At 40.9% G+C, this 27,821-nt stretch overlaps 1 protein-coding gene across 8 annotated transcripts in view; it reads left to right on the top strand.

Moving 5' to 3' along the window:
• LOC106096016 (longitudinals lacking protein, isoforms F/I/K/T) overlaps positions 1–27,821 on the top strand; it is a 366,249-nt gene that overhangs the window by 18,751 nt on the left and 319,677 nt on the right. For all 8 annotated transcript variants that reach the window (XM_059370250.1, XM_059370249.1, XM_059370247.1 and 5 more), the window contains exon 2: positions 18,065–18,122. The gene's annotated coding sequence lies outside the window, so the exon portion shown is untranslated. The remainder of the gene's footprint in view (positions 1–18,064; positions 18,123–27,821) is intronic.

Raw genomic sequence — 27,821 nt, 5'->3', positions numbered from 1 at the left:
TATATGGGGTCCACCGCACCCCCAAAAACACCCCCCATACCGGACATATTTACCGACCATACCAATATAAAGCTCAAATAAGAGGTATTTGGGAGTAGAGCACGAAAATGATATCCACATCTGGGCGAAATATCTGAAAGGCCGTTCCAGTATAGGGCTCAAATAATATAAGAGAATGAAAGTAGGTGCAGCGGAACGGGCCTTGTCCAGCTAGCTTTGATAATAAAATTCAATAATTTACAAGCGTTGTTCGTTCGTAAGGCGATTCATGGTTAAATTATAGACCAAACTGAAGATTTTTGACAGTGAAACAATACGCGAAACGCTGTTTAAACCAGTGTTGCCAAAAAGATAGTAGCTAAAAAATCACCCTTTATAATTCCCAAAATCTTTGCCCTTGTGTCAAAACCAGCTGTGTGCATAAAGGAAAAACAGATGTAGGAGTGAGTGACACGACTCACTTGATTAAAAAAGAGTTGGTGAACTAATTTGCGTTCCAACAAGAAGCAGAAAAACGACTAATCGGCTGAGTGGCAATGCGAAAGAAAACGTAAGCAATTTGCTTTGTAATCGGGTTTCATTATGGGTGTACGAGCGTCAATTACAAGAAGAAGACAAGTTTCAAATACGCTCACTTGCATTTTGGCTTTCGTGAGCTGAACAAGTGAGAAAATCTTAGCATATTTGAATATGATGGGGTAAAAGTATTGATACGTTGGGGCATTTTGTACAACGGTATAGGCCTAATAATGAAGTAAGAGTTATTATGGATACCTAACAACTTTGGAGCAAGTAATACTAGATTATGACGGACTGGAAAATCTTTCGGAAATTGGTATTCTAACAAGATATTGACGGGAAACATACTAGTAAAGTGGCAAGGTGTCATTTCAGGACAATGGGTTCACGTTAATCCTTGACCTTCTTAGTCTCCTGATCTCAATCGCATAGAACATATACGGGAAGACATTGAAATTATGTTATAGAGAGTCAATTGCCAAATGCGGAAAAGCTTTCGAACGAAGAGAGTTATGCCTGGGACAAAGTCTTTTTAAAATTATCCCAGTACCAGGATTTAATTGAGACTACATGCCTCATAGATGAGCCAAAGCTATTAAAAACGAGGTAATAATGGTACGAAGGTTTTCGTTTTGACTTTCAGATTACTGGTGATTTTCGTAGAAATTGGGATAGATTTAGATTAGCTACCATATATATTTATCTTCTGATTTTCATTTATAGAGCATTTGCAAGTGCATTTCTCAACCGATCCTATCAAAACTTTGCACATCGATTTCCTTTAACAAACTGAGTGCCAACGGTTTTGACGAAGACCTTTCCAGGAGGCCAAAAATTTTTGTCAAAAAAGGAAATTTCATACATTTTCACTTAATAAAACCTTAAACCAGTAAGGAAAGGCAAAAGTCGGGCGGTGCCAACTTTATAATACCCCACACCTACCCTAAACCTACGCTATAGGTACAAATTGGGAGATATGTCTAATTCTGAACCAATTTTGATGGACCTCGCCGGAAGTTTTCAGATCACATTTCGAGCAAATATGTTCAAACTGTAATAAATACAAGAAGTACATATATGACAGCTATATCTAAATCTGGGCCGATTTCTAAGAAATTCATCAGTGATGTTCAGAGTCATAAGAAAATCTTTCCTGCCAAATATCGAGAGAATCTGTTAACAAATGATCGCTTTATTGCAATATTTCTCAAAATCGGACGAACATATATATGGGAGCTATACCTAAATCGGAACCAATTTTGACCAATCTTTTCAGATACTGTGGCAGTCGTCCAGGAAAGCGTTGTACAAAACTTTAGCAAAATTGGTTAATAAATGCGCTTGCAGTTGCTCTAGGGGTAAATCGGGCGATATACAATACATATGTGAGAGCTATATCTAAATCTGGACCGATTTCCATGAAATTCATCTGTAATATCGCGAATCATAATAAAATCCTTCCTGCCAAATTTCAGTATTACTTCAAATCGGACGAACATATACATGGGAGCAATATCCAAATCTGAACCGATTTCAATAGGCTTTGTCTCTAGGCCGAAAAACATGCCCATACCAAATTTGAAGACGATTGGATGAAAATTGCGACCTGTAGTTTGTACACAAATTAACATGCACAGACGGACATAGCTAAATCGAATCGGGTGTTACAAACAAATTCACTAAGCTATAATACCCTGTACCACAGTAGTGGTGTAGGGTATAAAAATCAACCTAGACCCCTGCATGTTTTGCAAAAATATTCAGAAAAGGATTCTTTATTTAAACATTGCAATAAATTTCACTCAGTGTCCTTCTGCCTGTCGCTTGGTATTGTACGGAAACATACGATGTGGCATTCTAAGACCCTAAGTTTGTTCAAGTCTGGTATCGTATCCGCATCTAGGTGCCGGAGTCTGTTAGCCGCGAAAGACATTGATACAGGAAATTTTCTAATACCCAAATGTCCTACACACTCTATCACTTGCCGGACCTATTCTATATAAGTGTGCCAATAGTCCTTTGTAAGCTACAATGAAGCTGAAAACTGTACCGATCTTCCTCTAACTTCCTTCAAAAAACAGGCTTCTCTTCTCACTAACCGGATTCCATTGGATCGCGCTCGACGCCCATGCCCTTTACTTGAATAGCGTCTCCCCGAAAGGCTTCGCGTTCATCAAGTTTATTGATGACAGTTCTCTGGTCCTTACAGACAAGTCGTCTGCCCTCTCATTCCGTCTTACTCCGATGTGGAGTAAAATCTGAATCATAACGTACTCAGAGAATGCGTTAATCAGCTTCCTACACTCTAAGACCATCTGCGACCTTACTTTCCTAGTTGTTATAGTCTTAGTGAATGGCTTAGCTTCGATTTGGTTGAAAAGAGGGCGCGGATATTAATCCGCCTCATGCCATTATGGACATACACTTAAGCAAGAAATCGGGTTGTGATGCGCTCTAAAACAAGCAATCCATGCTACTAACAATTGTCCCTAATTGTTCTCAATTCCACGACCCTAAGTTGGTTCAAGTCTGGCATTGTGTCCCCACATAAATGCCGTTGTCTCTTAGTCGTGGAGGCCTGGAAATAAGATAGAAAATGCTCTAATGTCTCATCATCTTCCTCATATGCTCTATACATGCTGCTGCACCTACTCTGCATAAGTGCACTCGTCCTGTGTCCGATTATGATAACGAAAGCTATACTAATCACCATCTGCTCCCTTTGGGTAATAGCTCTATGTCGTCTCGCGATCCCGATTTTCCCATAGAATTTTTCGTCCGAAAGATTTCGGATTAACCAGGTTTATTGATGGCAGTCCTCTTGCCTTTACGTCCAAATTGTATGCACGCAAACAATGCGGATCGTGTTTTTCTCAAAGAATGCTCTAAGCTCCTTCTTGCACTCTATATCCTGGTTGTTACAACTCTGATTGTCATTCTACTATCCGTAAAGAAGTTCAAACTCAACGTCCTCGCGTTAACACCGTACCACCTCACACATTCCGTGATCGCCCGGATCTCCACCTGAAGGACCGTATTATGGTTAGGCAGTCGGAAACAGTCCCTGGGTTCTCAATGTAGACCCTCACTCCCACTCTGTCCTTACGCAGTGATCCATCCGTGTAGCTTGAACTTCTAAGTGGCAACACCAGAGTTTAGTCAATCCAAGACTGTGCCGCTGGCAGCACTGCATCGCACTCGATCTCAATTGTCTTCTCAAGTATCTGATGGGAAACCTCTTCCATTCTCCATTCTCTTACCTGTTCCTATCATCTATCCTTTCTCCCATCGCCTTAAGCCTCATAGCCGCAGTGACTGCCTCACACTTAAGATGTATGTCTATGGTCGGATATCTAGAATGCTCTCCAGTTCCCTATTGGGAGTTGTCCTCAACGGCACGCCTATGTCAAGAAAACGCGCTCTCTGAACCTGTTGTATATTCGTTACATTGCACTTTTTCTCCATCGCAGTCCCCCCAACTACTGAGGCGTAAGTAAGTATTTGTCTAATGACTCTTTTGTAGAGCCATTGGATTCTCGGATTCATGGCCCATTTCGAGCCTACGGCCCGCCTACATAGTGCCAAACATCATTGAGCCTTCTCGGTACTATCCCGTATGTAACACTTCTACTGCAGTTTCCTGTAAGCATTTGACCTTGGCCATCAAATTGGCCCACGTCGTTCGTCTTCTTCCTGTTGCTATCCGTAAAGAGATTCACTTTGGAGGTCCTTGAACCATTTCACGTATTCTTTAATTGCTCGTATTTCCGATTGTCGGCCGTGTTATGGTCAGGCAGCCGGAACCACGCCCAGAAAAATAAGTCTGCTGATATCAGCAAACACTGTCTGCTGATATTAAATTAAAACTTTTAAACTTTTGAATTAATCCATTCGAAAGGAACAAGGGCAAACTTCTCACATAGCAATGAGTGCAGTCCGATTCAAGTTTAAGCTCAATAATAAGGGGCCTCCTTGTTATAGACGAGTCCAAACGGCTTGCAGCAGTGCGACACCTCTTTGTATAGAAGTTTTACATGGCATAGTACCTCACAAATGTTGCCAGCATCAGGAGGGGAAAACCACCGCTGAAAATTTTTTCTGATGGTCTCGCCAGGATTCGAACCCAGACGTTCAGCGTCATAGGCGGACATGCTAACCTCTGCGCTACGGTGGCCTCCATTTTTACTACATACTCAAAATTAGCCAAGTTTAGGCGAAGTAGTAGTCATTTTAACTGCTGTTATTTAAATTCGATCAGAATTAGCAAATTGCACAAAATTTTAAGTTATATGCTCGTAAAATTGAAAAACCAGAAGGAATATAAAATTTTTTGGAATAATTACGATTTTTTTGAGCTTTCTTTACCTTTTTAAATTTGAAAACAGCAGAAATTTTTTGCTGTTTTAGCAACAAATTACTGCTGTTTCATTTTCAGCAGACTTTTTGCTGTTTTAGCAAACATTTTTGCGGTTTTTACTAAAAAATTTCTATGAGTGCAGAACACAATCTCTGGGTCCACAATATAGACCCCATACATGTTCGCCCATCTACTTTTGAGTCGTCCGTGTAGCATGCACCACCAGATGGAGTTACCAGAGTTTCGTCAAACCAAAAATACACCACTGGCAACTGTGTCTCGCACTCAAATGATGTCTGAGGCATACGATCTGAATCCAGTCGGTTTTTCTATTTCCTATACAGAATGGTGTATTGAAAAAATCTTTCCATATAACATTTGAAACAATTTTTGTGAAATAGGAAGAAAAAAAATATTACACTTCTCACCACTGTGCCTGAACTTCTTTAGTGTACCCCGCTTCAGGCAAAGTGAAATCAAAGTTGTTAACTATATGTGTGCTATTATATGCTTGACAAAAGTGATCGATTATAATCGCTAGAAATGATAACAGGTAATGAACCTAATGCTCACGTGTCGCATGCATAAACTTCTCTGAGCAAATGCGAGCGTGCATATCAGCGCCTACATTATCAGTATCAGTGCAATACACGTGTCATTGGAAAAATGACTTATTGAACAATTTCTTCAACAATTGAAGCCATACGAGAATAAAGTGAATGCAAAGGTCTATCGGCGAACGTTCTATGATTAGACGTTTCGATGGGGGTTTCAAACAAAAAAGGTCAACTTAAATATAAGCGACGAGACCATGGTATTGAGGAGTTGGTGTTAACCAGCAGCGCACAGTGTTGCCAAATCGCAAAATCTTGGAAATTATTCCGAAACTTTTGAACGGAAAGAGATATGTACACGAAACTGATGTAAAATTTTGTTCTGCTTGCTTAACAGTCATTTATGGACCGATTGTCTTGGTTCTTTTTTAAAGATAGAGCTCGTAAAACCCTATAAAAACATGCGGAAATGTTCAGTATATCTCTAAAGGTTTATGAGTTATCAAACATACAACGATTTTTTTTTTGACAATTTTTGTGAAGGTATGGTCGGTATTTCTGATATTGTGAGGCTATTTGGAAATCGATTGATTTTTAAAAATGGTTAGAAAGGCTGCAAAGCTATACCAGCATTAAAAAAAATTATGCAAATTGTTCCTTCCTATCAAAAGTTATTCGCTTCAGAATCTAAAATTTCCGAAAAAATCAAAATTTTGCTTTTGTTTTGCAAAAAAAAGTAACGTCATTATTTCCTCTATAACTTTTTTTGTTTCCGTTTCCAGTAAGTGTTATTTATGGTCAATGAAGCCTTGAGGAGCTTCAAACTTTTAAGTTACTCGAACCTGATGGAATATTATCGGCGTTGCTATGGAACGAGGCCGACTATCTGGCGCCCCATTCGGTGGAGACTGTCCTACATGATGTTATGCATAAAATAGAAGAATCCTTCGGACCGGCACATTGATCCAATCCTTAGACCAGTACCGGGTCCTTAGAGGCTGGATAAACGGGTCCCATGACATTAATATAAGGGAGAAAGTGGTATAGGGCACGCCGAAGGGGGCATTTTATCGCAACTCCTATGCATGACTGCCATAACCTATTACGGATGCTGACTGAGAAGAAATTTGAACCCGTCTGCTACGCTGACGATGTTATAATACTTTTTAGGGGTAAGGATCCGAACCAGCTATGCAGTATGGCCAAAGGTTTTGCATATGGCATATGACTGGACTAGACCCAGAGGCCTCAATGTTAAACCAAAGAGAAGACTGAAATATGCCTGTTCATGAGGAAGACGAAGGTGAGCCAATTTGACACACCACGTTTCCTCAACAAAATGATTTCGCTATCTGAAAAGGAGGCCACCATATCGCAGAAGTTGTATGTCCGCTTATGACGTTGAACGCCTGGGTTCGAATCCTGGCGGGACCATCAGAAAAAATTTTCAGCGGTGATTTTCCCCTCCTAATGCTGCCAACATTTGTGAGGTACTATGCCATGTAAAACTTTTCTCCAAAGAGGTGTCGCTATGAAATGGAGGCCCCTTATCATTGAGCTTAAAACTTGAATCGAACTGCACTCATTAATATGTGAGAAGTTTGCCCCTGTTCCTTAGTGGAATGGTCATGGGCAAAATTTGCATTTAAATTCAGGAGCATATTGCGAAGGCTCACAGATGTTTGGCACTATGTAGACGGCCCGTAGGCTCGAAATAGGGCCTGAATCCGAGAATAGTCCACTGGCTCTACAGGAGCGTGATTAGACCAATACTTACTTATCCCTCAGCAGTTTGGTGGAGTGCTATGGAGAAAAAGTGCAACGTTAGGGCCATACAACAATTTCAGAGAACATGTTGTGTTGGCATAAGCGGAACGATGAGGACCAGGCCCCCTAGGGTACTGGATACTGTTCTAGATATCCGACCCATTGATATACAGATTAAGTGTGAGGCAGCTACTGCGTCTATGAGACTTAAGGTGATGGGAGAATAGATTGAGGATGGGAGCAGCTTATACCATTGCCGTATAATCGAGTCGACGATAGGAAACCTGGAAGGAAGGGAAGATGTTTCCGATCGGGCTATTACTGAAAGGATGTAAGAAGGAGGTCAGTATAGCTATTGGTGTCATAATCGAACACATAGGACTATGAGCTTAATTATGCGAAAACTGTGCGGCAAGTGTTAGCATGTGTAGGGCATTTGGGAAGATGGTGAGACGTTGGATCACAACTAAAAGGCGTGGCATGGAAAACATTTAAGGATTTTGAAAGTAGCACCGAATTCCTGACTTAGGTTTTCTTTTTCGCGGCTACTTTTTATAGTATTTGGAGCGCACAACAAGCCGATTACTGGCTTAGCTGTATGTCCAAGGTGGCATGGGGCGGATTAATATCCACACAGGATTAATATCCTCACCTCTGACCTCTAGCTCCATCTGCACAGAAAGTACCAAATGGCACCAATATTGGTACCAAAATACAAATTTGCCAATGAACAACATTCCATTAAGGAACTGGGACAAACTTCTCACAAAATGAAAATGGACCTCCTTTTTATAGCCGAGCCGATACATGGCAAAGTACCTCACAAATGTCGCCAACATTAGGAGGGTATAACCACCGCTGAACATTTTTTCTGATGTTCTCGCCAGGATTCCAACCCAGGCGTTCAGCGTCATAGGCGGACATGCTAATCTCTGCGCTACGGTGGCCTCCAACATATACGAATTGTAGAAAGATCATAGTCACCCATCATATATTTCCCAGTTGTACCTGGATGCCAAATTTCAGACCTCCAGCTGCATCTGCAAAAAAAGTACCAAATGGTATCAATTGCGTTACTAAACGTACGTTTTTCCCCGTTACCGGTATTTTCATTTCAAAATTCTACCTCTATTCATCCGCCCTGTACAAAATTTACCCATTTTGTATCTTTTTTGTACTTTGTTTTTTAGTACGTAAATGTAAAACTTTCCAAAAACTCTCATAGTCAACCAATTAAGGTTGCCATAGTGTAACTAAGTTCCAAAATTCAGAGCTCTAGTTCAATTTACTAAGAAAGTACCAATTGCGGTTCTAAACCTGATATTTCTCCCATTTCCGTTAAGATTTTTTTTTTTTAATAAACTTTATTTTTTCGAGACGCTCTTTAACATAGTTCTAGCCCTTTCCATTCGCGCTGGGCAAGTACGCACCATTTCGCACATATTTGCCCTATTTGGTACTTTTTAGACTAAATGTGCGAATATCACCATTTCCAGCCTTATCCCGTGCTTCAGATTGCTAACCAAATTTACCATAACTTTACTGTATCCGTGATATCCGTCTCTTCTGTCATTGTGTTTTATACATACAAAAAAGATTACACATAATTAAAGCCCAAGAAGCGAAATTTCAACGGACCCAAACTTCCATTTTCCCAAAATCAATTTCAGCGATATATTTTTAATTTGAAACATTTAGGTGCAAATTAATTAATTCCTTGATATCAAGTAAAAACTCTTTTACCAAAGAAAATTTTTCTCTAGGGTGGTATGCGCGCGCATTTAAAACACGTCAAAAATGCAACTCTGCAAAAAAATCCTACAAAAGGAAAGCGCAAAAGTTAAATAATTTTTAACTTTGACGCCTAAAAACACTACTTCGCATATGGCAACACAGAATGACGCTCGAGTTCAATCGTCAAAGTTTAAAATTCTTTAACTTTTGCGCGTTGCTTTGGAGGGATTTGTTTGCAGAGTTGTATTTTTAATGCGTGTGCGTAGTATGTAACTCCATCTCAAGACATGTTCATTTATAGGTAGTGGCAGTTGCCCAACAACAAAATATTGAGTAAAATATCTGTCAAAATCAATGAATAGTGCAACTCTGTGTGTATGTGTATCTTACTAGTTCCCGCTTTTTGTGTATGTTACTACCGCCATTGTTCGTTGTTCGTGTGTGTTATGGTTCTTAACTATAATACACACACACACACAACCAAAACTCGTTGACAGATAGTGCACTTCGCTAGAAAAAAATGTACTCAGCTGTTTACGGTACACTACCTGATAGTTATATCATGCTCCACCTCTAAGAATTTGTGATATCGGAAAGTGTAAATTAAGTTCCTTATCTTTGGCTCAAAGTTAAAAAAAGCATTCGCTACACCCAGAAAAATAAGTTTACTGATATTAGCAAACATTGTCCGCTGATTTAAAATTTAACATTTTTAAACTTCGAAGGAAACATTTTCAACCTTTTGAAAATCTAAACGAGATGTTGTCTGCAGTTATTTGAAGGAATTAAAAAATTATTAAATCGTAGGAAATTTGATAAGATTGTATTCTGAAAATCTTTAAAATTTAAAGAAAAGATGTAATATTCAATTTTTTTTTGGGTATTTTTGACATTTTAAGGCTACAAAAAAAACATTTTACCATATGAAGAGCGGAAAATGTTTGCTGTCTTGACAAAAAGTCTGGTATATATTGAAACTTTACCTTCCTGAAGGAAGTGCGTTGGATTAAGGAAGGAGTTAGAAGGACACAAAAATATGATTGTTTTATAGCTGCCTTTGGATAGGGCTTGAATTTGGCTGTGGATTAGTGATAAGTCCGATACCAAAATACCTTTTCTCCAGATTTAATCTAGATGGATGATGGGCTTGTCACAGTTCGCATAAAGAAACAAAAGCGTGCTAAGTTCGGCCGGTCCGAATCTTATATACCCTCCACCATGGATGGCATTTGTCGAGTTCTTTTCCCGACATCTCTTCTTACTCAAAAAAGGGACAAAAGAAAAGATTTGCTCTGCTATTAGAGCGATATCAAGATATGGTCCGGTTCGGACCATAACTAAATTATATGTTGGATACCTGTGTAAAATGTCAGCCAATTCGAATAAGAAATGCGCCCTTTGGGGGCTCAAGAAGTAAATCGAGAGATTGATTTATATGGGAGCTGTATCAGGCTATAGACCGATTCAGACCATAATAAACACGTATGTTGATGGTCATGAGGGGATCCGTCGTACAAAATTTCAGGCAAATCGGATAATAATTGCGACCTCTAGAGGTCCTGTAGTGGCTCAAGAAGTCAAGATCCCAGATCGGTTTATATGGCAGCTATATCAGGTTATGAACCGATTTGAACCTAATTTAGCACAGCTGTTGGAAGTCATAGCAAAACACGTCATGCAAAATTTCATTCCAATTGGATAAGAATTGCGCCCTCTAGTGGCTCAAGAAGTCAAGACCCAAGATCGGTTTATATGGCAGCTATATCAAAACATGGACCGATATGACCCATTTACAATCCCAGACGGACCCACACTAATAAGAAGTATTTGTGCAAAATTTCAAGCGGATAGCTTTACTCCTTCGAAAGTTAGTGTGCTTTCGACTGACAGACGGACGGACGGACGTGGCTAGATCGTCTTAAAACGTCATGACGATCAAGAATATATATACTTTATGGGGTCTTAGACGAATATTCCGAGGTGTTACAAACAGAATGACGAAATTAGTATACCCCCATCCAATGGTGGAGGGTATCTAAAACATTTTACCATATGAAGAGCAGAAAATGTTTGCTGTTTTGACAAAAAGTCTAGTCTATATTGAAACTTTACCGTCCTGAAGGAAGTGCGTTGGATTAAGGAGGGAGTAACAAGGACACCTGGCTTTTGGATATGGATATGGCTTGATAAGTCCGATACCAAAACACCTTTTCTCCAGATTTAATATAGTGGATGATGGGCTTGTCAAAGTTCGCATAAAGAGAAAAATATGCAATACCAGCACTACACGTGTCCATGCTCCGACAAAAGACCAGGACGAGTACATCAATCATATATTAGAGCTTCCTAGAAGATTTCAATGGGAAAAATAGAAAGGGAGAATACTTTATTATCCAGCAGGCAGAAAATTAAGCTTCCACAGGCTTCGATATAAATTTAGGCTAATATAATAAACCACGCCGCGCCAAAAAGCATGACAGTAGCTCCAGATTTCATCATCATGCTTGCCCCATTGAAATTACGTGAAATCAGATTGATCATGTTGTGAAACATGGAAGGCGTTTACGAGGAGCGAACATCGATTTACTTTGTTGTAGCGGCGACGGATCATTACCTTGTCGCACCTGTCCAAGCCTAGCAAGAAACGTTCGTTCTCACATTACACGGAAGCTGAAGAAGCTCTTTATATCCCAAAGATATAACAACGGCAAAGACATAAAATTGCTCAACCCATGGAAAAGGAAAAAAAATCCTATTCGTATACCAAACCCCTTCCCAAAGAAACCTATTGCACAGCAAGAAGTGTGGAGTAGGGTGAGTGGATTTTGAATGTGCCAAAAAACGGTCACCCAGCGGTTGTCAACATCGTAATCTACGTCTAATGCTTAGAAAGTATGAATTGCTACTGAAGACAAGAATGCGACATACAGCTGCGGTCAAAGTAATAGCACCATTATAAATTTTTCAATTCTAGTCCAGGTTTTTTCCATTTTACATAAAAATCGTTTATATTTGTGTTTCAAACATTTCGTTTAAGTATGACGTGCTGGGTAGCATCCATAGTAGAGATTTGCGCGTAAGTGATTTTACAGGAAAAAAAAATGTTAGTCACTCACGACTTTTTTATGTCGTTATGCCGTTTATGTGTGGTCACGAGACAAACATTTTACTCACGCACGACTCACGAGGCAATCACAATTGGGTCAGTGGGATGGAGTATGTCGTTGCCATCTGTTGTGTTTTGGTTTGGGCAAACTGTGGTCTACTGTCTCGAACCTCAGTAGACGGTATGACAGAACCTCAGTCACTTTTGGAGACGTAACTGTTTCTAACCTGAAGAGATGCGCCAGGTGGTTCAACCGTCAATTTATTAAGCATTCCGTGAGTGACAGGGCTAGGAGAAGAGCCATTCGTCGTATCCGTTGTCTCCGAGCCGATAAACGACCATCATAATTTCCGCGGACGAAGGAACGAATGTCATCAGTGGCGACAAATCATCCAAGGCGTTGAGCCCTGACGGAATCACTACACTGATGCTGAAGAGTCTGGATCTACCTGGAGTTGAGTACCTTACAATCGTCCTCAACCTGTCTTTGAACACTCTTATAGTAGCCGATGTCTGGAAGATTGGTAGAGTGATCCCGCTACTGAAGCCTGGAAAGGATCCGAGTAAAGAGGAGTCGTACAGACCTTTCTTCCTTCTCTCACTAGTAGCCAAGGCGTATGGGGGACTACTCCTCCCGAGACTCGTTGGAGAGCATCAGCATGGGCTTCGAAGACGGCATAGCACATTAATTGCTTTGCATGCCAACACCACACACATTTGCCGTGGCTTCAATCAACACAGGCCAAGTGATAGGACGGTTGTCGTGGCACTTGACCTATCGAAGTCATTTGTGGAATTTAGGGAAAAGAAGTCGAAGCACCATAGAGTGAAACAGGGAGTTCTCCAAGGCAGGGTGATATCTCCGGCACTGTTTAACGTCTACCTATCCTCCGTTCCACCCCCTCCAGATGCCAGAGGCTTCTGGTCCGTGCCGGGATTGAAAAGAACCCCGGACCCTGGTTCTGTTCGGTTTGCCAAAACCGCCTTCATCATCGGTCGGTGTCGGTGTAACCGGTGCTTGGAGTGGGTACATTTCCGTTCTTGCTCTGGCCTTCTTCGCTACGGGAGTATAGTCATACTGGCTATGTCGCTAGGTGCTGTGCGAACATAGCCAGCAGTGGGTCACAAGCGTCGCCGTCGTCGCCTTCGGCGTCCTCGTCGTCGGACTATGTGACCCCCCCGACCTCTCCCGTACGGCAATTTATGCAACGACAGCACCCTAGCCCTACTATTGCCAGCCCAGTGCCGGCAAGTGTATCGTTCTTGCAGTTAAACTGATACGGACTGCGTGGCAAGATTGATGAGATCGTAGATTTTATGAGTCGGAAGAGCATATCGGTCGCAGCGATCCAGGAGACAAAGCTGACTAACACCTGCATCTTGCACAGTTGTCACGGCTACAATGTGCTACGTAAGGATCGCTCAAGGAATGGAGGTGGGCGATTGGCCTTCGTTATACACCATTCCGTGCAGTATAGACCTATCTCGCCTGCGCTTGACGCTAGTGACCCATACATAGAATGTATGGGGGTAGCAGTCAGGTCTGGTACTGCCGAGATAGAGATATACAACGTGTATATACCGCCGGTTGGTAGCTGTGTCCCGATTAATGGCCAGGCTTACAACCCCGATATAAGTGGGTTGCTATCTGGCCATAGTCGTCTGGTTCTGGGGGACTTTAATGCACATCACACGTCATGGCATTCTCCCCTAGGACGTTCATCGATTATAAGAAGGTCGATTGGACTGGTTTCAGAGAGTATACCAATCGCCGCTTCAATGAACTGCCACCCCCTCTGATGTGCTTGTGGCCGAGAGGAAATTCCGAGACATCATCAACGCAGCAGCCGCTCGCTTTATACCAGCCGGTCGAATACCACAAGTGCGACCCAATTTCCCGGCGCAAGCAGTGGTACTCGCAGACAAGCGTGATGGGATTCGTGCTATGGACCCCGCTAACCCCAGAATCAGCGAGCTGAATCTGGAAATAAACAGGGTAGTCAACGAACACAAGCGGAATTTGTGGCTGGAACACTTGGAGCAATGTAACTTAGGCACCGGTGCAGGCAAACTGTGGGCCACAGTTAAGTCTCTCTCGAACCCCGGTAGACGGAATGACAGGACCTCAGTCACTTTTGGCGAGATAACTGTGACTGATCCGAAGAGATGCGCCAGGTTGTTCAACCGTCAATTTATTGTGCATCCCGAGAGAGACAGGGCAAGGAGGAGAGCGATTCGCCGTATTCGTGGTCTCCGAGCCGATGAACAGCCATCACAATTTACCGTGGGCGAAGTTACGAATGTTATTCACGGCGCCAAATCTTCCAAGGCGTTGGGCCCCGACGGAATCTCTACATTGATGTTGAAGAATCTGGATTCACCTGGAGTTGAGTACCTTACCACTGTCCTTAACCTGTCATTGAACACTCTTATAGTTCCCGATTCCCGGGGAGCCGTACAGACCGATCTCCCTTCTCTCACCAGTGGCAAAGACGCTTGAGGCATTCCTCCTCCCGAGCCATCACCACACACATTTGCCGTGGCTTCAATCAACCCAGGCCATGTGATAGGGCGGTCCTCGTGGCACTGGACCTTTCGAAGGCATTCGACACGGTCAGCCATGCCAAATTATTTGAGGACATCGCCAACACGTCCCTCCAGCCAGGCCTGAAACGTTGGGTCGCGAATTATCTGTGTGGCCGCATGTCATTTGTGGAATTTAGGGATAGGAAGTCGAAACACCGTAGAGTGAAACAGGGAGTTCCCCAAGGTGGGGTGATATCTCCGGCTCTGTTTAACCTCTACCTATCCTCCATCCCACCTCCTCCAGACGGCGTAGAGATCGTATCATATGCGGACGATTGTACGATCATGGCATCAGGCCCCCCACCCATTGATGACATCTGCGATAGGTTGAACGTCTACCTCAACGAGCTTGCCTCATATTTCGCTGCAAGAAATCTGAAGATATCCGCCATCAAATCTTCAGCCACACTGTTCACTACAAATACGCGTGAGGTGAATACTGAGCTGACTGTGATGGTCGACGGAGAAATGATTCCGACCATCAAGTGTCCCAAAATACTTGGCGTCACATTTGACAGCTCCTACACTTTCTCCCCACATGCCACAGCAATCTGTAATAAAGTCAAAAGTAGAAACAAGGTCCTCAAGTCACTTGCTGGCAGCACTTGGGGTGCAGACAAAGAAACCTTGTTGACCACGTACAAAGCAATTGGCCGGTCTGTGGTAAGTTATGCAGCGCCAGTGTGGTCACGTCAACTTTGTGACACGCAGTGGAATAATATTCAGATCTGTCAGAATGCCGCCCTCCGAACTGCGACGGGCTGTCTCCTCAGTTCTCATGTGGACCACCTCCATCAGGAGACAAAGATCCTACCAGTGCGAAGACACAACTACATGCTGTCTAAGCAATACCTTTTGGGCTGTTATCGCAGAAATCATCCAAATCATCATCTTGTGGATTGATACCCACCGCCCAGAATCCTTAAGGTAGATCTACACGATCTAGAGCGTGAGGTTCAGCGTTACAAGAGAGAATCTCTAGATCAAGCGGCATATCAAACGGGTCTGAACAACATTCATGCAGACACGGTAGCAGACGCGTTAATTGGCTACCGGGTGAATGTAGTCCTTGGAGAACGACCGCCACCCATTGCATCCGAAGAAATCGACCTCCCCCGGCAAACCAGAGTAGTTCTGGCTCAATTACGTTTCGGCGGATGCAGCCGCCTCAATTCAAAACTAAAGTCAGCGTATACTGAAGAATCGGAAGGCAGCAGCAGCCGATGGATTACCGGCTGAACTATATAGGACCCGACTAGACACGCCGATGGGGAATATATATCACTTTTCCAGCGCTTTCTGGTTGGAATGTTCGGAGATTGGAACTCAAAAAGTCTCCTTTCCATCGCATATATGATATTTTCCAGCGTACCGCGAGAGAAATTAAAATCTAAAATCAATGAGCTAACAACAAAAACACGGAGAGTTCCCTTTAAAAATGCCACAAATTAAAGAAAACGTTAACAAGGAATGAATTAAGACAAAAAACATGATGACATCCTCAGCGGGGAGTACAGTCAAAAATTTTACAAATTACATGGTAGTCTTCTTGCAGACCATGTTTTTGAAGGAAACCCAAGCTTTCTGATACTAGGACTCATAAAGCCTGGTTAATACTGCAAATGCAAATTTGCCCATGAACATTCCATTGAGGAACAGGGGCAACCCACTCACATCTCATTGAGTGTCGACCGATTCAAGTTTAAGCTCAACGGTAAGGGGCCTCCTTTTTATGGCCGAGTCCAAACGGCATGACGCAGTGCGAAACCTCTTTGGGGAAGTTTTTGCATGGCATAGTGCCTCACAAATGTCGCCAACATTAGGAGGGGATGACCATCGCTGAAAAAATTGTTCTGATGTTCTCGCCAGGATTCGAACCTCTTCGCTATGGTGACCTGGTTTATACTGGTCTTACTATTTTTCCCCTAGTAAAGTCTTTTAAGTATAATTCTGGTTAAATACTCGCGCCATCTACTCACATGGAAACAGTGTACTTAATGTACTTATCACCTTTTTTTTTTGTTTCTGTATTCTTCGTTTTCTCTTTTTTTTTGCAAACCCCCTCAAAAAAACACTTGTTTCAATGTGTTCTGTTTTTATTGTTTATTACCAAAAACATAATAATTGTTGTGCTTGGTTTGTTTACATTCTTTCGTTTGGTGGCATTTTTCGTTGCTCAGCTGTTTATCTTGACATTTCTGCCTATGCGCGTCGTGCGTTGTGCCAATAATCGCCCTCTGAGGCAGTAGCAACAACAACAACAGACGTAGAAAAATAGTAAAGCTGTAGTGCAGTTTAGCGGTCAGCACACGAAACAGATGAACTTGCAGTATTATTTTTCTTGACTATCTCTTATTATTTCAACTGTTGTCTTTTGTTGTTGCAATTTTGGCGTGGAAATCAAAATGTGAGTTTTTTCGGCCACTTTTTTCATTTCCTGGTTGGGGTTCGTGTTGTAGCAGTTGTTTTATCGTGGCGGCCATTGACGCACTCTATTTAGTCTATGTGGATGCTGTTTGTTGTTGTTGTTTGTTTACATTGTCGGGCCATTGGCATTTTGATGTTGTTGTTGTTGTTGCTTTTGGTTGGTTTTCATATCGCAGCATGTAGAGCTCGTAACACTCACACAAACGACCTTAAAAATGCGTAAAATGTTCCAATTAAAACAGGCAACGCTTTATAACGGTTGTCGTCGAATCGCTTTGTCAGGCAGGGGGCCCGTTTGGCGACGTTACTCTGAACCAGGGTTGCTGTATGTAGCCTTGTTGTTGGCATTTTTTTCATGTTTACTTTTTATTTATTCTGTCAAATTGTGTTGTCTTTCGCTCATTCGCTGTGCCGGCGCTTTTCTTAAACAAATTTTAGCTTGGTTTTTTTGTTTTCGTATTCACCATTTATTAAAAAATAGACACACAAATCTATTTTAACCACATTTAGCATTATTTATTATTATTAAATTTTTTCGTTTTATTGAGAGCCCCTTCGCACCGTCCAGCCAATCGACCGGCCGGTTGTTGGTTTCGTCACCAGCTCTCGTGAGCATTTGACGCCGCGGCCGCTGCCGATTGTCGTTCAGTTCAATGAACTTATCGCATTTTTATTTATTTTTTTTCTTTCATAATACACTTATAAACTAGAGGGTAATGAAATGATTGACTTTCCTTTGTTGTAAAATAGTAAAAAACAAACCAGTGGCAACTGTCGCAGCCGAAGCCGCAGATACAGCACAAATGGCAACAACAATACCGGCAAAGGGGATGGGGAGGACAGATCGTAAAAATAACAAAGTTGCTAATTTAAAATCATTTATAAATAGTTTCTACAATGGGCGCATACTAGTTGTTGGCATCTCCGTTGTTAATCATTCGTTATTATTGCCATTCAAGTGTGTGTATTTCGTTTTATTCATTGATTGTTTTTTTTTTGCATTTTCTTTTTCAGATTTCCAGCATCAGTTTCTTGGCAATGCGGTTTTGCAAATTGTTTGCAAGGAATCAAGGTATGTATGCGTTCAAAATCCTTTTTAGACATTTTATGAGTCCTTCATACTTAGGGATTGCATGTACAACTGCTACGAGCTATAGAACGGTACACAACTCTACACTCATAGAAAAAAGTCTGCTTATAATATAAAACAAAATAAAATAATAAAAAACAAATAAAGTAAAAAACTAAATAAAACAAGTAAAAGCGTGCTAAGTTCGGCCGGCCCGAATCTTATATACCCTCCACCATGGATCGCATCTGTCGAGTTCTTTGCGCAGTATCTCTATCTCGGAGGAGAAGGAGGAGGAGGTATATCAAGTTATAGTCCTATTCGGGGCTTAAGAAGCAAAATCGGGAGATCGGATTATATGGGAGTTGTATCAAGCTATAGATCGATTCAGACTATATTGCACACGTATGTTGAAGGCCATGAGAGAAGCCGTTGTACAAAAATTGTGCCAAATCGGATGAGATTTGCGCTCTCTGGAGGCTCATGAAGTCAAGATTCCAGATTAGTTTATATTGCAGCTATATCAGGTTATGTACCTATTTGCACCATACTCATCACAGTTTTTGAAAGTCATATTAAAACACCTCATGCAAAATTTTAGCCAAATCATATGAGAATTGCGCTCTCTAGCGGCTCAATAAGTTAAGATCAAAGATCGGTTTATATGGCACCCTAACAAGGTTATGGACCGATTTGGATCATACTTCGCACAAAAGTTGGAAGTGATACCAAAACACCACGTGCAAAATTTCAGACAAATCGGATAAAAATTGAGCCATGTAGTGGCTCAAGAAGTCAAGATCCCAGATAGGTTTATATGGCAGCTATATCAAAACATGGACCGATTTGGCCCATTTACAATCCCAACCGACTTACACTAATAAGAAGAAATTTCAGGTGCCTAGCTGTACTTCTTCAAAAGTTAGCGTGCTTTCGACAGACAGACGGACGGATATTTCTTAGACGCATATTTCGAGGTGTCACAAACAGAATGACGAAATAAGTATACCCCCATCCTATGGTGGAGGGTATAAAAATGGAAGAGTAAAATACTATATGCAGACGGAAATATTTGCTAAAACAGCAGGGCTTGCTTTGCCGAAACAGCAAGCATTAGGCAAATATTTTTGCTACTTTGATTAAAAAATTTCGTTGAGTGTAACGAAAGAATTTGTTCGTAGTGTATAGTGACGTCACCATCGAGTGTTAGAGACGCCCTTTGTCCTCTTTCTGGTTCTTTCCGAACAACGAGAACGTTGTTGCTGGGGATTTTAATGGCCACCCAGTAAACCGAGTTTCGGATGTCAGGCATTTCTGTACAAATTCTAATTAAGATCGTACCGGCATCGTCCCGAATTCTGTTCTGAGGGATTTCTTCTGACCGTTCTGAAAGAGTTCTGAACGATTTCTGAACGTGTTGTCGTAGGAGTTTTTTTTTTTGAATTTTTCGTCCGACAGTTCGAAAGGAATTCTGAACGATTTTTGGAGTGCTTGTCTGTAGAAATTTTTGTTCCGGCATTTTCGAAAGAATTCTGTACAATGTCTGAACGTTCGATAGTTCTTAAAGAATTATGCACGATTTCGGGACTATTTGTCTGTAAGAATTTTTGTTCCGGCATTTTTGAAAGAATTCTTAACGATGTCTGAACGTCCTGTCGTATGTTGTTTTTTTTTATTTTCTTCCGACAGTTTGGAATTCTGAACGATGTCTGGCCTTTGTGTCGGATATGTTTGTCTTTTTGTGCTTGCTTTTTCACATTTTTATTATTTGTTTGAACCGTTAGGAATTTTTTGTTCCGATAGTTCTAATGGAATTCGAAACGAATTCTGAACTCTACTTCGGTTTTTATACCCTCCACCATAGGATGGGGGTATACTAATTTCGCCATTCTGTTTGTAATACCTCGAAATATTCGTCTAAGACCCCGTCATGACTTTCTAAATCGAACTAGTCATGTCCGTCCGTCTGTCCTTCCGCCCGTCCATCTGTCTGTCGAAAGAACGCTAACTTTCGAAAGAGTAAAGTAAGCCGCTTGAAATTTTGCACAAATACTTTCTATTAGTGTAGGTCGGTTGGGATTGTAAATGGGCCATATCGGCCCATGTTTTGATATAGCTGCCATATTAACTGATCTTTATGTCTTGATTTCTTAGCCCCTAGAGGGCGCAATAATCGTCCGGTTTGACTGAAATTTTGCACGTGGTGTTTTCTTATGACTTCTAATAACTGTGCCAAGTATGACGTAAATCGGTATAGAACCTGATATAGCTGCCATATAAGCCGATCTGGGATCTTGACTTCTTAAGCCTCTAGAGCGCGCAATTCTTATCCGATTTGAAATTTGGTACAACGGTTTCTCTCATGACCTTTAACATAAGCATCCAATATAATCTGAATCGAACTATAGGTTGATACAGCTCCCATATAAACCGATCTACCGATTTTACTTCTTGAGCCCCCACAAGGCGCAATTCTTATCCGAATGAACTGAATTATTACACAACAACTTCTACAATGTTTTGCATTCATTTATGGTCCCAATCGGACTTTAACTTGATATATGTAGCTCCAATAGCATAACAGTTCTTATTTAATACTCTTTGTTTGTCTAAAAAGAGATAGAATTCGACAAATGCGATCCATGGTGGAGGGATTCGGCCCGGCCGAACTTAGCACCCTCTTACTTGATTATAAATATTACCCTGGAATCGGTTTAGAATAACTACCTACCAAGAGAAGTTCATGGTGTAGTTAAAAGTTTTGCATTTCCACAAGCGTAGCGATTAATAAATGGGATTTTACTTCTGTTAAATGGCCACGACTAAGCTTTTTTAGAACCTCTTTGGAAATGCTATCAAATTTCTCTGAAGCAAACACATAATTACTAGAAATCAGTTGTTATGACTGTGTGTGTGTGTGCGTGTGTGCACGGATTAACCAACCTCTAGCAACATTATTATCATCTCGAAATGCTTACAACAATTAAAACTCATAAAAATCAATCAATGGTAAAAGTGTTTGGCAACAAGATTCGATTACAGGTAAGCAACACCCCACACCACAATGTGAGTACAACAATAAAACGAAATAAGGCACTTACTGTGGCCAGCATCGACAGCACCAAACGCAAACCTCAAAAACCAGCTAAAATGGAAAATCGAACAATAAACTGTTGCTGCCGCCGTCTATCCGCTTGCCTGTGAGGTTTAACATTTTTCTATCCCCCAATGTCCGCCCATCCGTCCGCTTGCTTGTCTTACTTTACACCTACACGTGTGGAAGTAGTTAAACGTACAGAAGAAATAAAATGAAAAATGTAAAGAGAAAAAAAAACAGAGCTAGGAAATATTTCATACATCAAAACTGAATGGCAAACATTCAAATCACAACTCATTTATGCCTGAATGTATGACGATCATAACGCGATGGATGTGTCGCTCATAAGTGTGGCTGTTTCTCAGATACACTCACAAGAAAAATCGCAATACAATTTTAAATCACTTAAAGCTGAGTATGCACCTCTAACGAAATTTTCGTTTGTAGACAAGACATTTATGAAAAATAAAGGGTGATTTTTTTGAGGTTAGGATTTTCATGCATTAGTATTTGACAGATCACGTGGGATTTCAGACATGGTGTCAAAGAGAAAGATGCTCAGTATGCCTTGACATTTCATCATGAATAGACTTACTAACGAGCAACGCTTGCAAATCATTGAATTTTATTACCAAAATCAGTGTTCGGTTCGAAATGTGTTCAAATTTTGACAAATTTTGTTCAGCGATGAGGCTCATTTCTGGTTGAATGGCTACGTAAATAAGCAAAATTGCCGCATTTGGAGTGAAGAGCAACCAGAAGCCGTTCAAGAACTGCCCATGCATCCCGAAAAATGCACTGTTTGGTGTGGTTTGTACGCTGGTGGAATCATTGGACCGTATTTTTTCAAAGATGCTGTTGGACGCAACGTTACGGTGAATGAACACATTTCGAACCGAACACTGATTTTGGTAATAAAATTCAATGATTTGCACGCGTTGCTCGTTAGTAAGTCTATTCATGATGAAATGTCAAAGCATACTGAGCATCTTTCTCTTTGACACCATGTCTGAAATCCCACGTGATCTGTCAAATACTAATGCATGAAAATCCTAACCTCAAAAAAATCACCCTTTAGTTGTGTAAAATACAGATGGCGACAATCATCAAATTATAGTTTTACCAGAATTTTAATCATTTTTGACAAATAAAGTACACATGTGCTGTAGTTAATCATTTCTATATGCAAAGAACTTTATTTCCTGTTTCATGGAGCTATTAAAACATAAATTTTCATTCGTAGTTGCAAGAAAAAATTCATCATTGCCTATTATGTCACCCTGTTAAGCAAAGAAAATTTCATTTGAGCTGCGTACCTGCAGCGAAATATTCGGTAACGGTACCGGTAACGAAAACTTCGTTTAGGATATGTCAATGCATTTTGTTATGGCAACGAAAATTTCGCCAGAGGTGCATACTGCGCTGAAAGTTAAATAGCAAAAACCTATACATATGTATTGGGTTGCCCAAAATGTAATTGCGGATTTTTCATATAGTCGGCGTTGATAAATTTATTCACAGCTTGTGACTCTGTAATTGCATTCTTTCTTCTGTCAGTTATCAGCTGTTACTTTTAGCTTGCTTTAGAAAAAAAGTGTAAAAAAAGTATATTTGATTAAAGTTCATTCTAAGTTTTACTAAAATACATTTACTTTCTTTTAAAAAATCCGCAATTACTTTTTGGGCAACCCAATATATCTCCGAGTATACCAACTATTTTCAAGTAAATGCGAGAGCTTACCGAATGGATGATGCATGTGAAAAGCTATATCCAAATCTGATTTTCCCGATCTGGTCTGATTGATATAAAACATTTTTTTAAGAATGTTGTAAAGATTATACCAAAATGGAGGCTATTGCAGTTGTAAAATAACTTATCGGATGAATATTATACAGGGTTTTCCTACAAGAGGTGCTATTTTGAATCACCCACTATTTCGGTAGCTATCGCTTTTGAAGTTTTTATTGTTTGACATTTGACAAATGGAACGTACGCGCTTCAACAACGCATTGAATTTATTAAAATTCACTTCAAAAAAGGTGAAAAGTTTGTACTCACACTTTGCAAAACACAAGCATTTTTGGGTGGGAACGCTATACAGCAAATTGTCCTATGTGACGCTCGGAAAACCCAAGAGTTATTGTGAAAAGCCTTTCCAGCTTGAATGCGGTTTGTGGTTCGACGGTGTCATTGGACTTTACTTCTCCGAAAATGAGGTTGGACCACTAATTACCGTGAATGGATTGCGCTATCGAAAGCTGATTATTGTTTTTTTTTAAGGTTCGGAGTTTGATGATATTGATCTGGACAACGATTACTTTCAACAAGACGGCACTACGTGCCAAACAACCAACAAAACCATTGCTCCTTTACAATTGACCACCGAGATCTTGTGATTTAACACCTTGCGATTTCGCCCTTTGGAGCCACGTGACGGATAAGGTGTATGCCAACAGCACAGCGTCGCATAGAGGTGCGTACAGAGGAAACATGTGGCAAAAATTTACATTTTCATGTGCGCCTAAGAAATTTTGAAAAAACCTATCTTCTGTTAAAGTTTCTGTTTAAAGTTTTAAAGTTTCCAACGATTTCAAAAAATAGGTACGTATAGAAATGTCATATTTTCAGTTTAGGAGATATGACCATTCAAAGTTAACAACTTTTTGGTCTTCCAAAAAAACACACAATTTCAGTTTATATGGCAGCTATATCAGGTTATGTACCTATTTTGGAAGTCATAACAAAACACCTCAGTCAAAATTTTAGCCAAATCGGATGAGAATTGCGCCCTCTAACGGCTCCATAAGTTTATACCCAAGATCGGTTTATATGGCAGGTTATGAACCGATTTGAACCATACTTGGCACAGTTGTTGGAAGTGATATCAAAATACTACGTGCAAAATTTAAATCGGACCAAAATTGCGTCCTCTAGAGGCTCAAGAAGTCAAAACCCAAGATCGGTTTATATGGCAGCTATATCAAAACATGGACCCATATAGCCCATTAACAATCTCATCCGTCCTACACTAATAAGAAGTATTTGTGCAAAATTTCAAGCAGCTAGCTTTACTTCTTCAAAAGTTAGTGTGCTTTCAACAGACAGACGGACTGACATGGCTAGTTCGACACAATTTATAGGTAACTAGCTGGACAGGGCCCGCTCCGCTGCGCCGTCTCTCACTTTCTTATTTTATCCGAGCCCTATACTGGCACTGTCAGGAAAGTCCTATGGGGGGGGGGGGTTCTGGTACTGCCTTTCAGATATTTCGCCCAAATGTCGTTAACATATTGGTGCTCTACTCAAAAATACATTTCATTTGAGCCTTATATTGGTATGGTGGGTAAATAAGTCCGGTATGGGGGTATATTTGGGGGTGAGGTGGAGGAGAACCGTCATATATCAGAGTCGTTCTCTAGTCTCAAATACCTTTAATTTAAGCTCGATATTGCCATTATTGGTTTGTATATCCATTTAGCTGGCTTTGAAGGTGGCGTGGCCCCCTGAGTATCCCACCCTAAATCGGGATACCAAATTTCGGTTTTTGAGTTATTATAGACGACCTAAATTTTAAATTGCCCCGCCCATCTCCGATATCTGTAGTTTTTGAAAATAACGTATGATGGGAGTCCTCCCATTATAGTTTGGATGTTAGATCTACTTCATTCTCTTGGTTTTGGAAGTAAATTGAAGCAGCCAAACTCTTTGCGCCGAAAATGAATATCAGATTCATACTCTAATTCCAAAAACCACATTTGTGCTAAATATTGCTATAGTCGGTATATATATGTGGTTTAGGGGGAGTTTAGGTGAGGCTTCCCTGAAACACTTGGTCATAAAAGAGATATCATATTTGAGCCCCTTATTGTCACAATCCACAAATATGCCCACTTTAAGGGGTATCTAGAATGGGGCGACCACCCACGCACTTAGCCCTGAAAAAATATGAGTATCGTGCTTTACTCTCAATTTTTTTTATTTGAGCCCCAATAGAAATTGGTTTAAAGGGTGAGACGACCCCTCAAAATTGGAAATCAAATTCGTTTTCTTCTACCAAATACCTATTATTTATTGACATAGCAGGCAAACATGCCCGATTTGAAGTTTTGGGGGCGGACACTGAAATGATATCAGCATCGTACTAGAGCACGATTTTGTTTGGCCCTATGATGTCAAACATTTTGAAGGTGGCTATCAAGATATTCAGCGCAACGGGTCTCGTTCAGATCCACACTAATTAATTTTTTGTTTGTTTTGGTTATCTACAAAGATCCGTAGGTCCTCCTGGGTCTCATAGATCGGAAGGAGTTGTAGGTAGTGCTCCGCTCCAAACCAAGGAGGTGAACACGTCTAAATACGTGGGATCAAATTGGTACTCATGTGTGAGTTACCACATGCGGGGGCGTTGGTAGACGCATTGTATTCACCCTTGGGCCTCGCAGGTTTGGGCCGTGATGGCAGGTATCTGCGTAAAACTCGACATTCGTGTACTCCTGGGTCTATCCCAAGTTGAGGGTAAAAAGTGTTCAAATACAAATTGCACCCTGACACATCCTTTCATTTGAGTACAATATATTCTCGGTCGTTCTACATGACAGTTTGGTGTTGTTTTTATTTGGAAGAGAGGGTCGCTCCCCCGCTAAGACCCAAAAGACAATTTATTTCAGTCCTAGTTTTGTTGCGATATACATGTCCTGCTTAATGGCAGGACGGCTGGGTGTGACCTAAATTCTTGAATCCTTATGTCAACATTAGGTTCGAACTCTACTGACCTTTCTTTTAATTCACATATTATACCGCTTGAACTACATGTCCTATTGAAGGGGCCGGTCCCAGACTCCATTCCAAATATATATACCAGATTCGTAGTCAATTCCCAAAGCCCTTTCATTTCGCTTCAGACAACAAGGAATTCGTTTTTATACAAGTTTTTTACGATAGTTTCAAATACCTTTCATTTGATATCCATATTGTCCCAATTGGTAAATATGCCCTGCTGGGGGATTTTGGGGGGTGGGAGGCTCCTCAGACACCAAGGAAAAAATGTTTATGTCAGATTTGTACTCTACTTTTAAATATCTTTCATTTAATACCCATTTTGTCCCAATTGGTAAATATGCCCTGCTGGGGGGTTATGGGGGATGGGGGGCTGGGCCCCTCAGACACCAAGGAATAAATTTTTATGTCAGATTTGTACTCTACTTTTAGATACCTTTCATTTGATACCCATAGTGCCCAAAGAGGTGAAAGACTCCTGTTGGGGGGGTTTTTGATGGTGGGGGACTCCCCAGCACTCTTTGGGCAAAATTTGTATACCAAGTTCGTACTCTACTCTTAAATACCTTTCATTTGATACCCATATTGTCCCTATCGGTAAACATGTCCGTCCGGGTGGGCTTTGGGATGGGGCGCCCCCCAGGTTATTCGACCCAAAAACTTTATACCAATTTCGTTTTATTGACGTGCCATAAGATGGCATACAAAATTTCGCTTAAATCGGTGCACGCATCTCCGAGATCTGGCGTTTTTGAAATCTGGGGTATGGGGTATTGTCCGATTGCACTGAAATTTGGTATAGTAAGTGGTGTTAGACCCTTTGATATGCTTATTTTATTTGGCTCAAATCGGTCCAGATTTGGATTTAGGTGCCACATAGACCGATCTCACGACTTAAGGCCCATACTAGGCGCATTTATTGTATGATTTCGCAGAAATTTTGCATATCGAGTTGTGTTAGGCTTCTCGACATCCCTGTTCAATACGGCTCAGATCGGTTCAGATTTGCATATAGCTGCCATATATACCTATATCCCGATTTAAGTTTTTAGGCCCATAAAAGGTGAATTTATTAACCGATTTTGTTGAAATTATGCACAATAAGTTGCGTTGGGCCTTTTGGCATTCGTACCGAGTATGGTTAAAATCAGTCTATATTTGGAAATAACTGCCATATAGACCGATCTCTCAATTTAAGATCTTGGGCCCATAAAAGGCCCGATTTCGCTGAAATTTGAAATAACTGGTTGTGTTAGGCTCCCCGATATCCCTGTTCAACATGGCTCGGTCTAGATTTAGATGTAGATGCCATATACACTGATCTCCCGATTTAAGGTTTTAAACCCATAAAAGGTGAATTTATTCCCCGATTTCGTTGAGATTTACCACAATGAGTTCTGTTGACCTTACTCGGGAACATTCGTCCCGAGTCCCGAGTTCTTGGGCCAAAAAGATTAAATTTCTGATTTTCCATCCACTTTATCTTATCTCCATTACTGCTGGACCCACTTTCACTGACTTTCTTAGGATCTCCTCAAAAGCTGCAGTTACTTTTTTCGGTGACCGACACATAATATCGATGTCGTTGGTATAGGCGACCAGCAAGGCTCACACTTGCAGCTCCTATAGTCTTCTCCAACAGGATCTTAAAGAAATCATACGAAAAGCTGCCTACCTGTCTGAAACCTCGTTTTTTATTGAAGGGTTTGGAGAGATTCTTTTCTATTCGAACTGAGGTCCTGCAGAGTCTTATCAATTTTGTAAGGGTATCGAACTCATGCATGGCTTGAACGCCGAAATCGGCTTTGTAGTTCATGAAAAGATGCTT

The sequence above is a fragment of the Stomoxys calcitrans genome, chromosome 5 (assembly GCF_963082655.1).
Source record: "Stomoxys calcitrans chromosome 5, idStoCalc2.1, whole genome shotgun sequence".
Lineage (NCBI taxonomy): Eukaryota > Metazoa > Arthropoda > Insecta > Diptera > Muscidae > Stomoxys > Stomoxys calcitrans.
Note: the sequence above shows the minus strand (reverse complement) of the source record. Positions and strands in the feature narration are given on the sequence as shown.